Source organism: Lathyrus oleraceus, chromosome 6 (assembly GCF_024323335.1).
Source record: "Lathyrus oleraceus cultivar Zhongwan6 chromosome 6, CAAS_Psat_ZW6_1.0, whole genome shotgun sequence".
Classification (NCBI taxonomy): Eukaryota; Viridiplantae; Streptophyta; class Magnoliopsida; order Fabales; family Fabaceae; genus Lathyrus; species Lathyrus oleraceus.
Genome location: NC_066584.1, coordinates 265,251,970 through 265,268,378, shown reverse-complemented (window position 1 = coordinate 265,268,378; position 16,409 = coordinate 265,251,970).

The window sequence follows — 16,409 nt, the reverse complement described above, 5'->3', positions numbered from 1 at the left end:
CGCATGTGGAACGCGTGTTTCCATCCATCTGATCTGCCACCTCAATTAATGAGGGGGATCAGATGGCTCTCCTTTTTTTGAATTTCTGAGTATTTCATTTAATTGCTTATTTTAATTAATTCATATTAATTTCATTTTCAATCCAAAAAATATGGGACTTTCACCAAAAAAAGTCAAATGTTTTCCTATTCTTTTTCTGAATTAAAATTATGTTTTGGATTAATTTTGATATTTTTCATGAATTAATTGTTTTTGTGCATATTTTTAATTATTTAAAAATACTTCTGACTTTTCAAAAATTATGAAATTTTTTGTCCAAGGTCCTTTGACCTTCATTGACATAGGATAAATCTTTTGGCCATTTATTTGGTATTTTGAAGAGATTTTAGATTTTTGATCAAACATAATTTAATTTAAATGCATTTTAATTTGATTTTTAATTGATTAATTGTGTAGAAATTGTGTTGAGCCATTTTTATTGACTTCTGAAGTTTGACTATGTGTTTGGGCCTTGGTCAAAGTTGATTTGATTTTTGTTGGATTAAAATCATTGGATTTAGCGGATTGATGAAATGTATATTTCATATCCCAAAATGAATGAATGATTTTAATTTGATAAAATTCCTTCCATGACCAATTTGTGTTTGTCTCATTTCCATTCCCTCTTCATCTTCAATCCTATTCTATCCCATCCCTTCCATTTACCAATGACATCTCAATATCCTAAGGCTAATTGGTTCATCAATAACTTTATGTTAAATGAACCAATACAAGTATGAATGAGATTAGGTTCATCCTTTGATCTTTTTCTTTTTGAGTGTGGTATGTTTTATGAGTATGGTTCATTATACCATATCTATAACATCCATTAGCACCTAAATTTCTATTGCCCGATCTTAGATAGTTGAGACTTCTATATAAGTCTAATTACGATTGCTTAACATAGCGCTAAATTTTGACCCAGGAGGCATAGCATTTTAGTAAGTGGGATTGTAAGTCTCCCCCCTTTCATGGTATTATGTGGAAACTTAGCCTTTTTTCCTTCCTTTGGAAGATGTCTTGGTTCAAGGATCCATGCTTGTGAATAGAGGGTTGAGTGTTCTCCAAAGAATGACTTAATCAATTGAAAAGCAAAGCACCATTAACATCTAATCAACTAACATTTGACTAACTTTTATTTTTATTGCTTTTAGTTTCAAGTCATTTACTTTATGTCATTTAAATTCAAGTCATTTACCATTTCATTTTCCATTTATATATCATTTAACTTGTTTATGTTTATGCCATTTTCACTTTGCTCATTTGAGCCATATATTGTGATTGTATATATTTGTTTGTGTATCTTGTTTGTGTTTGTGTTTGTGGTCTTAGGACCCTAAAATACCTAATAAACAACAAAAATCCCAAAAAAATGTTTGTGTGGACTGTTGGATTTGATATGAGATTTGGACTTAGAATTAGGCAACATTCCCTATGCAAAAGGACTTGGCCAATGCCAACATTTCTGAAAGCAAGTTATTGTGATTTGAGCTTTCATCTGATGCAAGTATTGGGGATCCACTTGAGTTCATCTGCTACATGGTCTTGATGCAAATGTTACTTTAAACCTGGTTCTAATGTCTTATTCTGAGACATTCAAGGAGTATGCCATTTGGTACATGGGAAGATTATGAATAAGACTATGAAGTTGCTAGCTTGGATGAGACTATCTTTATTTGATGTCTTGCTCTTCATTCTTGCCACTTGTCTATTGATATTGCATGATTCTAAAGTCCAAAGGAAAAGTGGGTTTCTATATGACATTCTTGTCTATTGGATTGCATCCCATTGGTCAAAACTTTTCAACTCTTAACTTTTTAATTTTTGCTTGGGATTAGTCTCTTCATCTCCTCCCATTTCTTAAATTTCAAATCTCCCCCCCCCCCCCCTTTCAAAATCTTCTTTGCTTGTGATTTCTAAACTTGGACTTTATTGCAAATTAGAAACCTTAGCCTTATGTCATTGCATTTTTAAAACTCCTTTCTTAATCAAACATGTAAATGAACTTAACCATATTTGACCTAAAACATTAAAAAGACAAAAAGAATTAACACTCATTCAAACTCTTTTAGGCCCTTTGTGCCTATTTTAAATTTAAATTTTTTTTAAAAGCAATCCACTCACTTTGAAATTGATATCATGAATACGAGGTTTTGATCCCTCATTTTTATATTGGTACGTAGGCACAAGTCCGAAGGTCTTGTCAAACACAAAAAAAAATATAATTAATGAATTCTTTTCTCATCCCTACACTCTCTTTATTGCAAACATCATTTTATACCAAAATACATACACACATAAAAAAAGGCTCCATAGGACACTTTGGGTGCTAACACCTTCCCTATGTGTAACCAACCCTCTTACCTGTAATCTCTGGCATTTTATTAGTTTTGATTTAAAAACTTCTTATTTTTGGGTTTTGTTCGTATTTTTCCCTTTTCCTTTGGAAACAATAAAAACGCGGTGGCGACTCTGGTTTTATTGACGTTAAGTTTATCCATAGCTTAATGGTCATGAATTTACCGCTACAAAAATTAAGAGGCAACTCTGATAGGGAGTAGTCCTCAATGGGTTTAGCCTACTTCTTTATGTGTATATATTTGTGTACTTGTTTGTGTGATATAATCTACTTGTTGTGCTTGGTGATCTCTGTGTGGTGAGATAAGTTCTAACCCAAACTTGAGTGCAATTAAAATAGAAGGATGGTATAGTCATGTTTGAGTTGTGTGGAGTAGTTCTTAACAAGTTGGCTTGAGATCCATCTACTCAGTCGAGACCCTTTTGGAGTTACTGATGTCACACAAGTTATTTGTGGATAGGCATTACTTTCTCTGATTTGGGGTCCGAGAAGCTGAGGATCGTAGAACATTTAACCTAACTTGGCCTATTTAGGATGTAGTGCGGACACTGTTCAGGTGTAGACTTGATAATAGTTGTTACACGATACTACAATCAGACAAGTTTCTCTTGAGAATATTATGGGTTGACGAGTCATTCATCCTAACCTGTAATATCTGATTGATGGAATTAAGACTCTGGGAACTTTTTAGAACATGATCTATAGGTTGTTATCCTTAGTACACTCCTTCGGGATGGTTCTTAACCTGACTTCATGCTCGTGACTCATAACAAACCCTTGATTCTTGGTTAATCCAATCAAGTCTTGTCAATATCAATGGAACTTGGGTGTTGATAAGGTGAAAACCATAATCCACCAAAATGGATGATTGATCTTGACAATAACTTGATTCATCCCTTGACCTTTGTTTTCCTTGTGTGTGATCCCTTATTTGTGATTGTTGCATTTATGCATACATGCGCATCATAACATTCATCACACGAAAAACAGCTTCAAGGAACTGAGGTTTTATTGCAAATATTTTCAGACCATGGATTATGGACGGAGGAACACTAAGAAGTACAGTTTCAGATGTCCCGACTTGAAAGAACTAAGGAAGCTATCATCTTTTGTATTAGATCCCTTGGATTTCAAGCAACATCATGGGAAGCTTCTATCCCTGTAATCGGGTGATGTGGTTGAAGGACTCTTGAGTGTATTGGTTCAGTTTTATGACCCTCTCTACCGTAGCTTCACTTTTCCTGATTATCAGCTCATGCCTACGTTAGAGGATGATCGGTCACCATTTCCATTGAATTCCCACCATTAATCCGACGTATTTTCATCATTTTGGTAAGATCTGTGTATGTTTCTAGTTGTTTCAGAGTCATTTATCATGTTTTATTAGTTTGGTATCGCCTTTCATTCTATTACATGTTTATGTCAAAAAGGTCTCTTTTACGCTTCGTTTTGGTAGTGTTATTGTTACAGGTCGTTGCACAGGGTTAAAAGCACTAATAGTGGAGTTGGGGATACTCAGAAAGGCAAAAATATGAAACTCCTTATTACTACATCGGTAAAAATAGTACACTTGTTATTTTTCCGATCAAGTTTTTGGCGCCGTTGTCGGGGATTGCCAAAATACCTATTTTAATTTTTATTCTATTGAAATTTTGTTGCTCGTCAACCAAAATTTTATCTGTGACAATCTTGTTAGTCAATTCTAATATTTGTCTAACTTGTGTATGCGAGGTAAGGCCTCAGCAGATTTTTCTTTTGACGCAGATCCCGAAAGAACTCTTCGCGCTAGACTAAGACAAGCTAAGCGAGAAAAACTGGAAATAGCAGAAAAAGCAGAGAAGGAAGTTGTTGTAGTGCACTCAGAGAATTCAGATTCAGAAGCAGAAACAACTCCCGAGGTCATGGCTGCAGAACCACCACCACCAGAGAGACTTCTCGGTGACTATGGTGGAAACAACATTGCGGGTGGTCGTATGACAATTGTCAACCAACCGGTTAATGTAGAACAATTTCAGCTGCATCCCAGCACAATTAATCAACTCGAAAGGCGCTCCTTTTCTGGAAGAGTGAATGAAGATGCCAACAAGCATCTCCAAAGGTTTTTGACTATGAGCACAACGCTGAAAATGCCTGGACATAACGAAGAAGCAATAAGGCTTCGTATGTTCCCATTCACTTTAGCAGATGAAGCCGAAGAATGGTTCTATTCCTTACCTGCTGGCAGTATCAGTACATGGGAGCAGATGGAAACAGCATTCTTGCAGGAATATTTTCCCGCATCTGTGTCATTGAGAAAAAGATACGAGATCCTTAACTTCAAGCAGAAGGAGGGTGAGTCACTAGGAGATGCCTATAAAATATTCAAGAGAATCCTAGTGGCTTGTCCTACTCACAACATGGATGAAACTGAGCAGATGCAAATGTTTGTTAATGGTCTTCGAATTCAAACGAGACAAATCCTTGACTCAGCAGCTGGTGGCTCAGCTAACTTTGCAACAGCCACTGGTATGAAGAAGATAATTGAAGCAATTGCCTCAAATAAGCATCTGGAGTTGTATGATAGGGTGTCAAGCAAATCTACGGTAATTAATTTGAAGCTTGAAACAAACAAACAGGTAAAAATTGAAGAAGCAGTTGCTGCAGAGGTGGAGAAAAGGTTGAAGGCACTAAACATAGGTGCTCAGAAAGTGGCTCAAGTACAACAGGCACCAAACGATGTGTGTGGCATTTGTAATGGACCATACAATACTGTTCATTGCTTTGCAACACCACAGCAGATAGAAGATATCAAGTTTTTAAAGCAAAACAATCCCTTCTCCAACACCTACAATCTGGGGTGGAAGAATCACCCCAACTTTGCTTGGAAAGATCAGAAGGGGAATGTGCAACAGCAGGTACAAGGCCAATATCAAAACCAATATCAGCAACAGCAACAACAAGTCCCAAAGAAGGCAGATTGGGAAATTTCAATTGAAAAGATGGCAGCTCAAAATATGCAATTTGAAGAAGAGACTAGAAACAATCAGAAAAATACCACCGCCTCCCTAAGGAATCTCGAAGTTCAGCTGGGACAGATAGCACAGCAACTGGCAAGTTCTCGAACACCAGGTTCTCTACCAAGTGAAACAATTCAAAATCCGAGAGGTCAGGAGAATGTTAATACTGCCACGACGACAGAGAAAAAGGTTGCTAAAAAGAAAAAAATGATATCACCGAGCGAGCCGACTAAAGAAGAAACTACAAAAGGAACTAAACCGGTGATTAAGTTTCCCTATCCTCAGAGAATGACAAAGAAGGAACCTAGTGAGTCAGACTTGGAGAGATTCATGACAATTTTTAAAAGGATTGAGGGTCATATGGATTTGTTTGAAGCACTTGAAAGGATGCCCATGTACAAGAAATTCGTGGAAGAGGTAATGGCTGAAAAGAAACCAACCACTGAAGAACAGGTATCCGGTAAGGAACAATATAATGCAAACTCCCTGGAGCAGAACACTCCTAACAAACAAAAGGATCCAGGAACCGTCACAGTACTATGCACAATCAAATAAAGAACCTTCAAAAAGGTACTAATAGATTCTGGAGCTAGTGTGAATCTGATGCCATTATCGATCTATCACAGGCTGGGTATTAAAAATATCAGTGATATAAAGACCAATCTGAAGTTTACGGATCACTCAAGAAAAGATGCATATGGTATAGCTGAAGATGTGCTGGTAACAATAGCTGACTTGACTTTCCTAGTCGATTTTGTAATCCTAGACATACCTGAAGACAATGAGGCACCTATCATTCTGGGTCGACCTTTCATGAAGACGAGTCGATGCAAGCTCGACATGGATGAGTGCACGTTAACCTTGAAAGTTCACAACAAGGAAACAACATTGAAGGCTATTGAAGACCACAAGATGGAGGAAGATGCAGAATCTCAGTATCAAGTAGGCTTAATCAGGACATTGAATACTATCAAAGTCTCACCACTGCCAGTAGCCACCCGAAACAGAAAGATTCCTAACACCGAAAGGAAGGTTAAAAAGGAATCGTGGCACAAAGGAGTCCACACTGATAAAAGAGACAACGTCCGAGTTGTAGACAAGAGGAGCAACAAGGTTTTGAACCTGAAATACCCCCCATGATAAGGGAAATGAACCGTCGAGCCATGCGACGTTAAACGAAGCGCTTCGTGGGAGGCAACCCACGCGTTTGATTTCTAATTTATTTCGTTTTTCTTTTTCTTTGTGTGTGCTAAAATTTTGTTGTAGGGGAGGAGGAGAATTAGAAGGGCAAAGTCACGAACACCTCAAAATGGAAGGAAACCACACAAGTGCAATAAAACAACATGAGTCGCTGTGAGTCCCCTTTGTATCTGGATTTAAACATTGAGGTCAATGTTTGGTTCTGGTGTGGGGGGGGGGGGGGGGGTTTATTTCGTTGTCATTTTGTTCATGTTTTCCTTCATCGTTTTTGGTTTTCGTTTTTTTGTGGTTTACTTGTGTGTACAGAGTGATGAGAAATGGTTGAACGAATCCGGGATCAATGGTAGTGGATGAAAGACACCCCTCATACTTATTCTGATAAGGCACCCCGGAAGTTGATGCAACCATGAGAAAGTAAAGTCGGACACAATTTGGTGACACTGGACCAAGAGAGTGGTATATGTTGAGTGTAATTTTAAGTGTCGGGTTTTTGTTATCGTATCCACAGGGATTGTGAGATATCACCGCCTTTCGACAGTTGTGTTAATTCTTAGCTTAAGGTAACAATGGGGTTTTGGTATTTGTCACGGTATCTTGCATAAAAGTATAATAAAATGCGGTAAAAGTTTTGGTTTGAATATTTGAGAAATATTGCCAAAGTTAGGGTTCGACGATCACTTTGCATGTATATGTTCGATCAACAAAATTTATAAACTCCTTTAGATGATAAACTATTTCACAAAGTCCTCCCAATGTGTTTATCTCTAACACACATTGTGAGTTTTCCCATTTTGATCCATTGTTTATCTCTAACACAATCTATCAAAATGACAACTTTTTGGTTCAACCTTATGGTGAACAAAATCATTCATTACTATCTCTAGCTAACAAACAAGATTGGATGAAAACCTAGGTTAAGAGTTGGTAAACATCTCTCGATCATAAACCAACACAAAGAGTATTCAATAAGAACAAAGTTTTCACCATATATTCACCATTAAAGAGTTTACAAATGAAGATCCTTACATTTACACACAAAGCTAATGATCATCTACATCTAACCTTGACAAAATGAAGGACTTAGCTACTCATTTTCATGGTAGCTTGGTCAACAAGTTTCGGAAGAAGGTTGATCAACATCCGAGTCGAATAATCGAGATTGGATGGGAATCCACCTTCTTTTTGTGAAAGATGGTTAAGAGATGAAGAAAAATGGTTTCTAGGTCACAAAAGATCCTTAGAACAATGCTGTAAAATATCTAGAAAAAGTACAAAAGTATGGAAAAATAAGGTATGGCTCCAAAAAGTAGCCATTGCTACTTATAGAGCTGTTACTGGGCTGTCATGCTCGCTAGGCGAGCAGAATTGCTCGCCTAGCGAGCCCCTAAATGAGCACCTGAGGCACCTGCGCCCAGAGAAACCACCATTGTCAGACTGTCATGTTCGCTTAGCGAACAAAACCTTCGCCTAGCGAAGGACACGCTTCAACCTTCGCCCCAGCGAGGTTGAGAGGTTTTGCTACTGGAATGCTCGCTGGGAGCTCGCTAAAGGCTCGCCTAGCGAGAGAGTGCTGGCTGCGCTTTTCACCAAGTCTGGACGTGTTCGCCACACACCTCGCTGGAAGCTCGCCTAGCGAGTGTGGTCATGTTTGCCACTGTAAAATACTGGAGCTTTTCGCTGGGCTTTCGCTGGACGCTCGCCTAGCGAGTCCTTCGCCACAGCCCTCGCCTAGCGAGCAAGCTGATGAATGCTTGTTTTCTTTGATCCCTTTGCCAAATTTCTTGTGTCTTCACTTTCTATTATTTCATGCCTACTTTCTGCACAATAACACACAAATCAAAGGTACCAAGATCGTTTTTCATTGAATTGCATTTCATCCAAAACAAAGGTGGTTTCGAACACTATAGCAAGGAAATGGAGTGAAAGATGCCCATATTTGATAGCTCAAATAAGCACTTTTGGGCATCTAACAACTCTCCCCAACTAGATTCTTGCTTGTCCTCAAGCAAAGTATGCCCCTTGAAGGATAAGAGGATTTGCTTTAAGAAAAAGGTTTCTCCGAAGTCGGATAAAACGGCTCAAACACAAGCGAATCAGCAGATACAAATTTCCAACAGTTCGAATAAAATAATACACAAGAACTAAAACTTAATAGCAATGCGAAATATGTATCTATCTACAACAATATTATCTTGAATGAATCACCCTATCTCTCCTCTTCGAATAAGGATTGAAGAATTTACGCGTTTGCAACCGCGGGAATAATCTCACTCTCTAACAAATAATGAAGAAATCAATTCGATTCATACAATGTCTAACAATTATAAATGGTAATGTGGAAGCACGAAGATCACTAAGGGCTTTTCGGTTGAAGCTTGGTTAGGTTAACAAACAAGGGTCATTTCTAAGGCCATTGAAAACGAAATTGCCGATGCAAAAGAGACATTCACTGTACATTATTCACACATCTCAACTTCGTTCCATTTGTTTCTCATTTGAAACCTTCACAACTCAATTTTTGTTTTTCACTATTTTTCTTCCAAGCAAGCATTCATTTTTATTTCCTCTATATTATATTTTTTTTTCTTTCACATCATATTTACAAAACAGATGTTTTTCTTTTCTAATTTTTATTTTCAATGCTTGCTCGGTTTTTCAAGAGTTGTGGCACTTACTGATTCTCATTTTCGTTCTCCCCAACTTATTTCTTACTCACCCTAAGTGAATGCTCTTAACTTTTTACGGCAAAAGAACAATAATCAAGATTTTCCGGGTTGTAAAAAAAAGATTTTTGAAATCTCGCTTTATTTCAAGCTGAGATTCAACTGTTTAAGCTCAAAGGGGTTAACGAATACTCTCTCTGCTCACAGGTAAGTTGTATTTGGAACTGGTTGTGCTCGATAGAAAACAAGTGCCTTGATCATTTCTAATTGCTTCCACATATTCACAATAATAAAAGACAAAGCATGAATCAAATGAATCAACAAAACTTATTAGAATCCAGCATTTAAGTGTACAATGGAGGTTTCCTCACAATTTGTGGTTTTAAGGCCTAGATGAAACATTCATTCAATTATGTTGCAAAAAGACAATACTCAATTACAAAAAAGAGTGAAGTTCTTAGTGCATTCTAAAATTCTAGCCGGAGGTAACCATGTACCTTAGCCTTATTCACTTGTTTATTCTTATCATTGTCATCCAAGCTCGGATGCACCTTCATTGGATACTTCTTTGAGGAGCAACCAATCTAGAAGGTTTGCCACTCAACCAACCAAAAATTTATTAAAACACACAAAATTTAAAACATAAATAATAATATTAACTCAAAATTTAAATTTGTTCATGGGGGACGAAACACCCCAAAAGTACAAAGCCAAAATCAAAATACAGAATTCTGGAAATACAATCAAAATAAAACATAACATGAAAAAAATAAAATAACTTAGCCCTCCACGGACTCATCACCCTCCTCACTACCGGCTTCAGAACCGGTAGCCTCATCATCATCATCACCATCAGCAGCACCAGAAGACGCACCAGCACTCGCCCCCTCACCAAACACAGGCCTGTCCACAGGCCAGTTAGCGTTAAGCAGAAACTGCTCACGCGTTATCAATGAGTGATCACCGGTGGGGTCACTTCCCTGCAGCTGTAACCGCTGCATCGAATCGTGCATGTCGAGCATGGCACGCTGAGTAGCCGTCATCCAGTCCCAATTGTAAGTGCAGACAGCTTGTTGGTAAGGATCTGGTCCGAGAGTAGAAGTACCAGGACCATCAGAAGCCCGGGTACCCTCAGCAGCTGCACTACCTCTAACATTCTTCGCCCTGCAATACTTGGCCACGTAACAGTCATCGATGGGTGGCGGGATCCTTACTTGACCCCTAGAAGGTAGCCTCACCCTCGCTTGTATGCACAAACTCATGATTAGGCAGGGGAAAGCCAGGGGACAATTCACACGAGCCCCCGACTTTAGCCCGCTTTCAATCACGGACTTAAGCTCATAAGCAATAATCCTCGCCACATCAATCTGGACGTTAGTGAGGATAGAGTGTACCAAGTGTGCCACTGGGATCGGCACTATAGAAGTGTGGGACTTGGGTTGGATGTTTGTCAGAACCAACAGCAGGATCAGTTGAGCCAAGGGAGTCATGTCCGCCCTAAGGTATCTCATGGGAACCCCAGATGGGTTCAGCTCAACTGATTTCCCTCTTAACAGCAGGGCAGCAGAGATTGCATCAATATCCCGGTGAAGCCGTAAGTCTGTGTGGTAGGTGTCTCTCTCCTCGGTTCCCAGTTGGAGCGGTTCACCAAGGACGCGGTTAATAGCATCCCGATCAAAAGCAACAGGACGACCGGCCACTCTAGATGTCCAAGTAAATGGCTCGTCATCATCCGGCAGTGCGTTCGCATAGAACTCACGCACCGTTGCAATATCATAATGCTCCAGGGGGTTAATTAACCGATCCCACTTCTTCGTGTCAATCAACCCGGCGAATGTTCTGTTCGTGCCTTCAGGGTTGATGACGAATCTCTTCTCCGGTAGAATTTTCCGCTTCTCCAAAGCAACGTATCTTGCCGCTTGCTTCGCCCCGACAAATTTGTCGGTGTCAAATTGGATTGTCACGGGACGGGAAATGTTCCCTCCCTTTCTCTTCTTTGAAGCGCCGGGTCTAGATTCCATCTGCAAAACATAAAGAGGAAGCAACACAACACACAACAGATTAGAAAGCAACACATAATTCAAACTACTGCCATGCTCGCTGCTGCTTCGCCTAGCAAAGTGGCAGCGAATGTTCGCTACTGGTTCGCCTAGCGAGTTGCTAGCAAACCTTACGGGTTTTTGGGTTCTGCAGTATTTTTCAGTGAAATTTTCCAAAAACCCAAGTCTCTCATGGTGTTAATTCCAGAACAAAAGGATCTATCAAGAAAAGAATCGTTCCATGCTATCTGTAATTACAAACCCACATACAAAACCTAAAATTCCCACATTCAAAACCTAAAATTCCCACATGCAAAACCTAAAGTTCCCATTCCACAACTTCATCCTAAATGTCTCATGTAAATGAAATTTCAAGCAATTTTGGAAACAGAAAGAAACAGAAAGCAATGAAGAAGAGGCAAACTTGATTTTGAGAACAGTTGAATTTGAAATGCAGAGGAGGTTAGGGATGCAATGCTAGGGTTTACAGTTTGAGATGAAATGTGAGAGTGTTTGTGAGAGTGGTGTGTGAGAGTTTCGGTTCAGAGTTTTAAAAGGGAAAAATGCATTTGGCCCAAATTGAGTGGCATGCTGAGAATTTAAATTATTGTTGTCACGCAGCGCTCGCTGCTGCGTCGCCTAGCGAGCAGCTAGCGAATCCGCTCGCTACTGCTTCGCCTAGCGAGCATGACAGCATTTGCCTTTTCAAAGACAGCATTCCAGGTACATTTCAGCAAGGTCATAACAATTGGAATCCCACTACAACAGAACAGAAAAACTGTAAATACTTACAATGTTGGGGTGCCTCCCAACAAGCGCTTGTTTAACGCCGGCTGAGCTCGACGGTGTGATGCTCACAGAGGAGCATCCAACGGAATAGCACAGCTCTCGCGATCCACATGACCGCCAAGATAAACCTTCAAACGTTGGCCATTAACGGTCCAACTGTCCTTCTTTTCTAGGTCCTCAATGACAATAGCTCCGTACTCCTTAACTTCTTTGACCCGAAATGGCCCGGACCATTTTGATTTCAACTTTCCGGGGAATAACTTCAACCTGGAATTGAACAAGAGGACCAGTTGTCCGGGCACAAATTCTTTCTTTCGGAGCTTTTTGTCATGGTATTTTTTTACCTTTTCTTTGTACAACCAACTTGAGTGGTATGCGGCATTGCGCATCTCTTCCAACTCAAGCAGTTGCACCTTCCTTTTCTCACCGGCCAAATCATTTTCAAAATTTAAAAATTTCAGAGCCCACAAGGCTTTGTGCTCCAATTCAACCGGCAAATGGCAAGTTTTACCAAACACCAATTGAAAAGGAGTTAGGCCAATTGGAGCTTTGAAGGCGGTACGGTATGCCCATAACGCTTCATCCAATTTTTGTGACCACTCTTTTTTCGAATTTGACACAGTTTTTTCGAGGATTCTCTTAATCTCACGATTAGAGACCTCAGCTTGCCCATTAGCCTGTGGGTGATACGGAGTTGCCACTTTGTGTGATACACCGTAATGTTTTAAAATGCTTTCCAACGGTGCATTACAAAAGTGTGACCCTCCGTCACTTATCAACACTCGGGGGGTTCCGAAACGGGAAAATATGTTTTTCTTCAAAAAAATTATCACCGTTTTCGCATCCGCCCGAGGTGAGGCAATCGCCTCAACCCACTTAGAAACGTAATCAACTGCGACAAGCATATACTCGTTACCATAAGAGGGTGGGAATGGTCCTACAAAATCAATGCCCCAACAATCAAATACTTCGACCTCTTGGATGTTTTGGAGAGGCATCTCGTCTCTCTTACCAATTCCACCGCTTCTCTGGCAACTATCACAACTTTGCGCATGGGTATGTGAGTCTTTGAAAATAGTGGGCCAATAAAATCCTGACTGAAGGACTTTAGTGGCCGTTCTCACCCCATTATAGTGTCCGCCGTAAGGCGAGTTGTGACAATGCCAAAGGATGCTCTGTGCTTCATCGCCAGTAACGCATCTCCTTAAAAGGTTATCACTACCCAACTTAAATAAGTACGGGTCATCCCATACGTAATACTTGGCATCCGAAAGAAACTTCCTTTTTTGGTTCGAAGTTAGGTCGGGAGGCACAAAACCACTAGCCTTGTGGTTTGCAAAGTCTGCAAACCACGGACTAACTTGAACTTTGAACAGTTTTTCATCAGGAAATTCTTCCCGGATTTCCTTCTCCGACGCGGTAACCTCCACATTCACCAAGCGGGATAAATGATCCGCCACCAAATTTTTCGATCCTTTCTTGTCTTTAATTTCAACATCAAATTCTTGCAACAAGAGGATCCAACGGATGAGCCTTTGCTTCGAATCCGGTTTGGTGAGCAAATATTTAATCGTCGCGTGGTCGGTATACACTACGACTTTAGACCCTATAAGATAAGATCTAAACTTTTCAAGCGCATACACTATCGCAAGTAATTCTTTTTCAGTTGTGGCATAGTTAATTTGAGTCTCATTAAGAACTTTACTTGCGTAATGTATCGCATGAAAAAAAAAATCTTTTCTTTGGCCAAGTACCGCTCCAATTGCATAGTCGCTAGCATCACACATTAGCTAAAAATTTAAATTCCAATTTGGAGCGACTATAATCGGAGCGGTAACCAATTTTTCTTTTAAAGTTTCAAAAGCTTGCAAACATTCATCGGTTAAGAGAAATACCTGGTCCTTAGCTAGCAAATTGCTCAAAGGCTTAGCCACCTTTGAGAAGTCCTTGATAAAGCGCCGATAGAACCCGGCGTGCCCCAAAAAGCTTCGGATTCCCTTCACATTCACCGGAGGAGGTAACTTTTCAATCACTTCAACCTTAGCTCGATCAACTTCAAGCCCCCTTGAAGAGATTTTATGGCCAAGCACGATCCCCTCCGTCACTATGAAGTGACACTTCTCCCAATTAAGCACAAGATTGGTCTTCACACATCTTTCAAGCACCGTTTTCAAGTTTGTCAAGCATAGACTAAAGGATCCACCAAATACCGAGAAGTCATCCATGAAGACTTCCATTGTTTTCTCAATAAGGTCGGCAAAAATGGCTTGCACACATCGTTGGAAAGTCGTCGGTGCATTGCACAACCCAAAGGGCATTTTTCGGTATGCGAACACTCCAAACGGACATGTGAAAGCCGTATTTTCATGATCGGCCGGGTCAACCGCAATTTGGTTATACCCGGAATAGCCATCCAAGAAACAATAGTATTGTTGGCCCGAGAGTCTTTCGAGCATTTGATCCATGAACGGAAGTGGAAAATGGTCCTTTTGAGTTGCGGTATTCAACCGCCTATAATCAATACACATTCGCCACCCTGTTGCAACTTTGGTAGGGATCAATTCATCCTTGTCATTCCGGATCACGGTAATTCCACCTTTCTTCGGAACCACATGCACGGGACTAACCCATGGACTATCCGAGATCGGGTAAATCATTCCCGCATCCAACAACTTTACAACTTATTTTCTTACAACCTCTTTCATGGTAGGATTTAAGCGGCGTTGTGGTTGAGCTACCGGCTTAAAATCCTCTTCCATCAAGATCTTGTGCATGCAATAGGAAGGGCTAATTCCTTTTAGATCGGAAAGAGTCCAACCCATGGCTTCTTGATTTTTTTTTAGCACATGGATCAAGCGGGCTTCTTCATCATTTGTCAAAAGGTTGCTTATGATGACCGGCTTTGCTTCGGTCTCATCTAGGAATACATACTTCAAAGTAGAAGGTAGTATTTTCAATTCAATAGGCGCTTTTTCGTCAGTAACCTCCTTCTTCAAGTCTTCTTCCTCAACTTCCCACGGTTGTAGTTCGTCTAAACTATCAAGTTCCTTTAAGCATTCCTCAAGAGCTTGCTCTTCTTCAACGGTGAAAACCTCCAATGAGTCGTCAAGAGCTAACTCCATAGGAGATATCTCATGAATATGCTTAGAAACCTCCAAAACTACTTCTTCGATCACATCGATGCGAAAGCTATCATTTCTATCTTTTGAATGCTTCATTGCTTCGAATAGATCGAATGTTACTTCCTCATTTTGGACTCTCACTTTCATTAAACCGTCATCAACGTCTATCATCATTCGCGCGGTTTTCATGAACGGTCGGCCCAAGATGAGCGGAGCATCATCATCTTCTTCCATATCAATAACAATAAAATCAACCGGGAAAAAGAATTTGTCGACTTTAATCAAAACATCTTGGGCTACGCCATGAGGATGGGTTGTCGACTTATCCGCCAATTGCAACGTCATTCGGATGGATTTAATTTCAATGTTTCCAAGCCTCTTTATAATAGACAAAGGTATAAGATTAATGCTTGACCCCAAGTCAATTAGTCCCTTCCCGACATAGATATCACCTATTTTAACTGGCAAAGTAACTCTTCCCGGATCAACCTCTTTTTTTGGAAGCGTCCTTTGAATAATGGCACTACAGCTCGTATCTAGGACGATGGTCTCCGGTTCCGTATACCTCCGTTTTTTTGTAAGTATGTCCTTCATGAATTTGGCATACTTGGGCATTTGCTCCAAGGCTTCGGCAAACGGAATGTTTATTTGTAGTTGTTTAAAAATATCCATGAACCGGGCGTAATGCCGTTCATTCTCCCTTTTGGACGGGGCATGAGGATAAGGGAGGTTTTGGATTGGAGTAGTGCTTACTACCTCATTTCCCTTTGCAACTCTAGAACTTCTCCATCTAGGCTTTTTCACTTCCTCCCCCATTACTTCATCACTCGTATTTTTCTTAATCTCCGCACTTTTTTTCTTTTCAACTTCACCATTCTTTTTGTTATTTTCAACTTCTTCCTCCTCACTCCACTCCCCCACTTCACCATCAATATTTTCCTCCACTATTTCCTCCTCATTTTCTTTCTTTTTCTCTCTTCGTTCACTCTCAACTCTTTTGTTATTCTCACTCATCAACTCCTTCCCACTTCTCGTCATGATCGCTTTATAATGTTCCTTAGGATTTATTTGTGTGTTTGCCGAAAAGGAAGGACCGGTTTGTTGTTCCGCGAGTTGCTTAGCAAGTTGCCCAACTTGAGTCTCGAGATTTTTTATAGCCGCGTCGTTGCTTTTTTGATTTGCCATTGACATTTGCATGAATT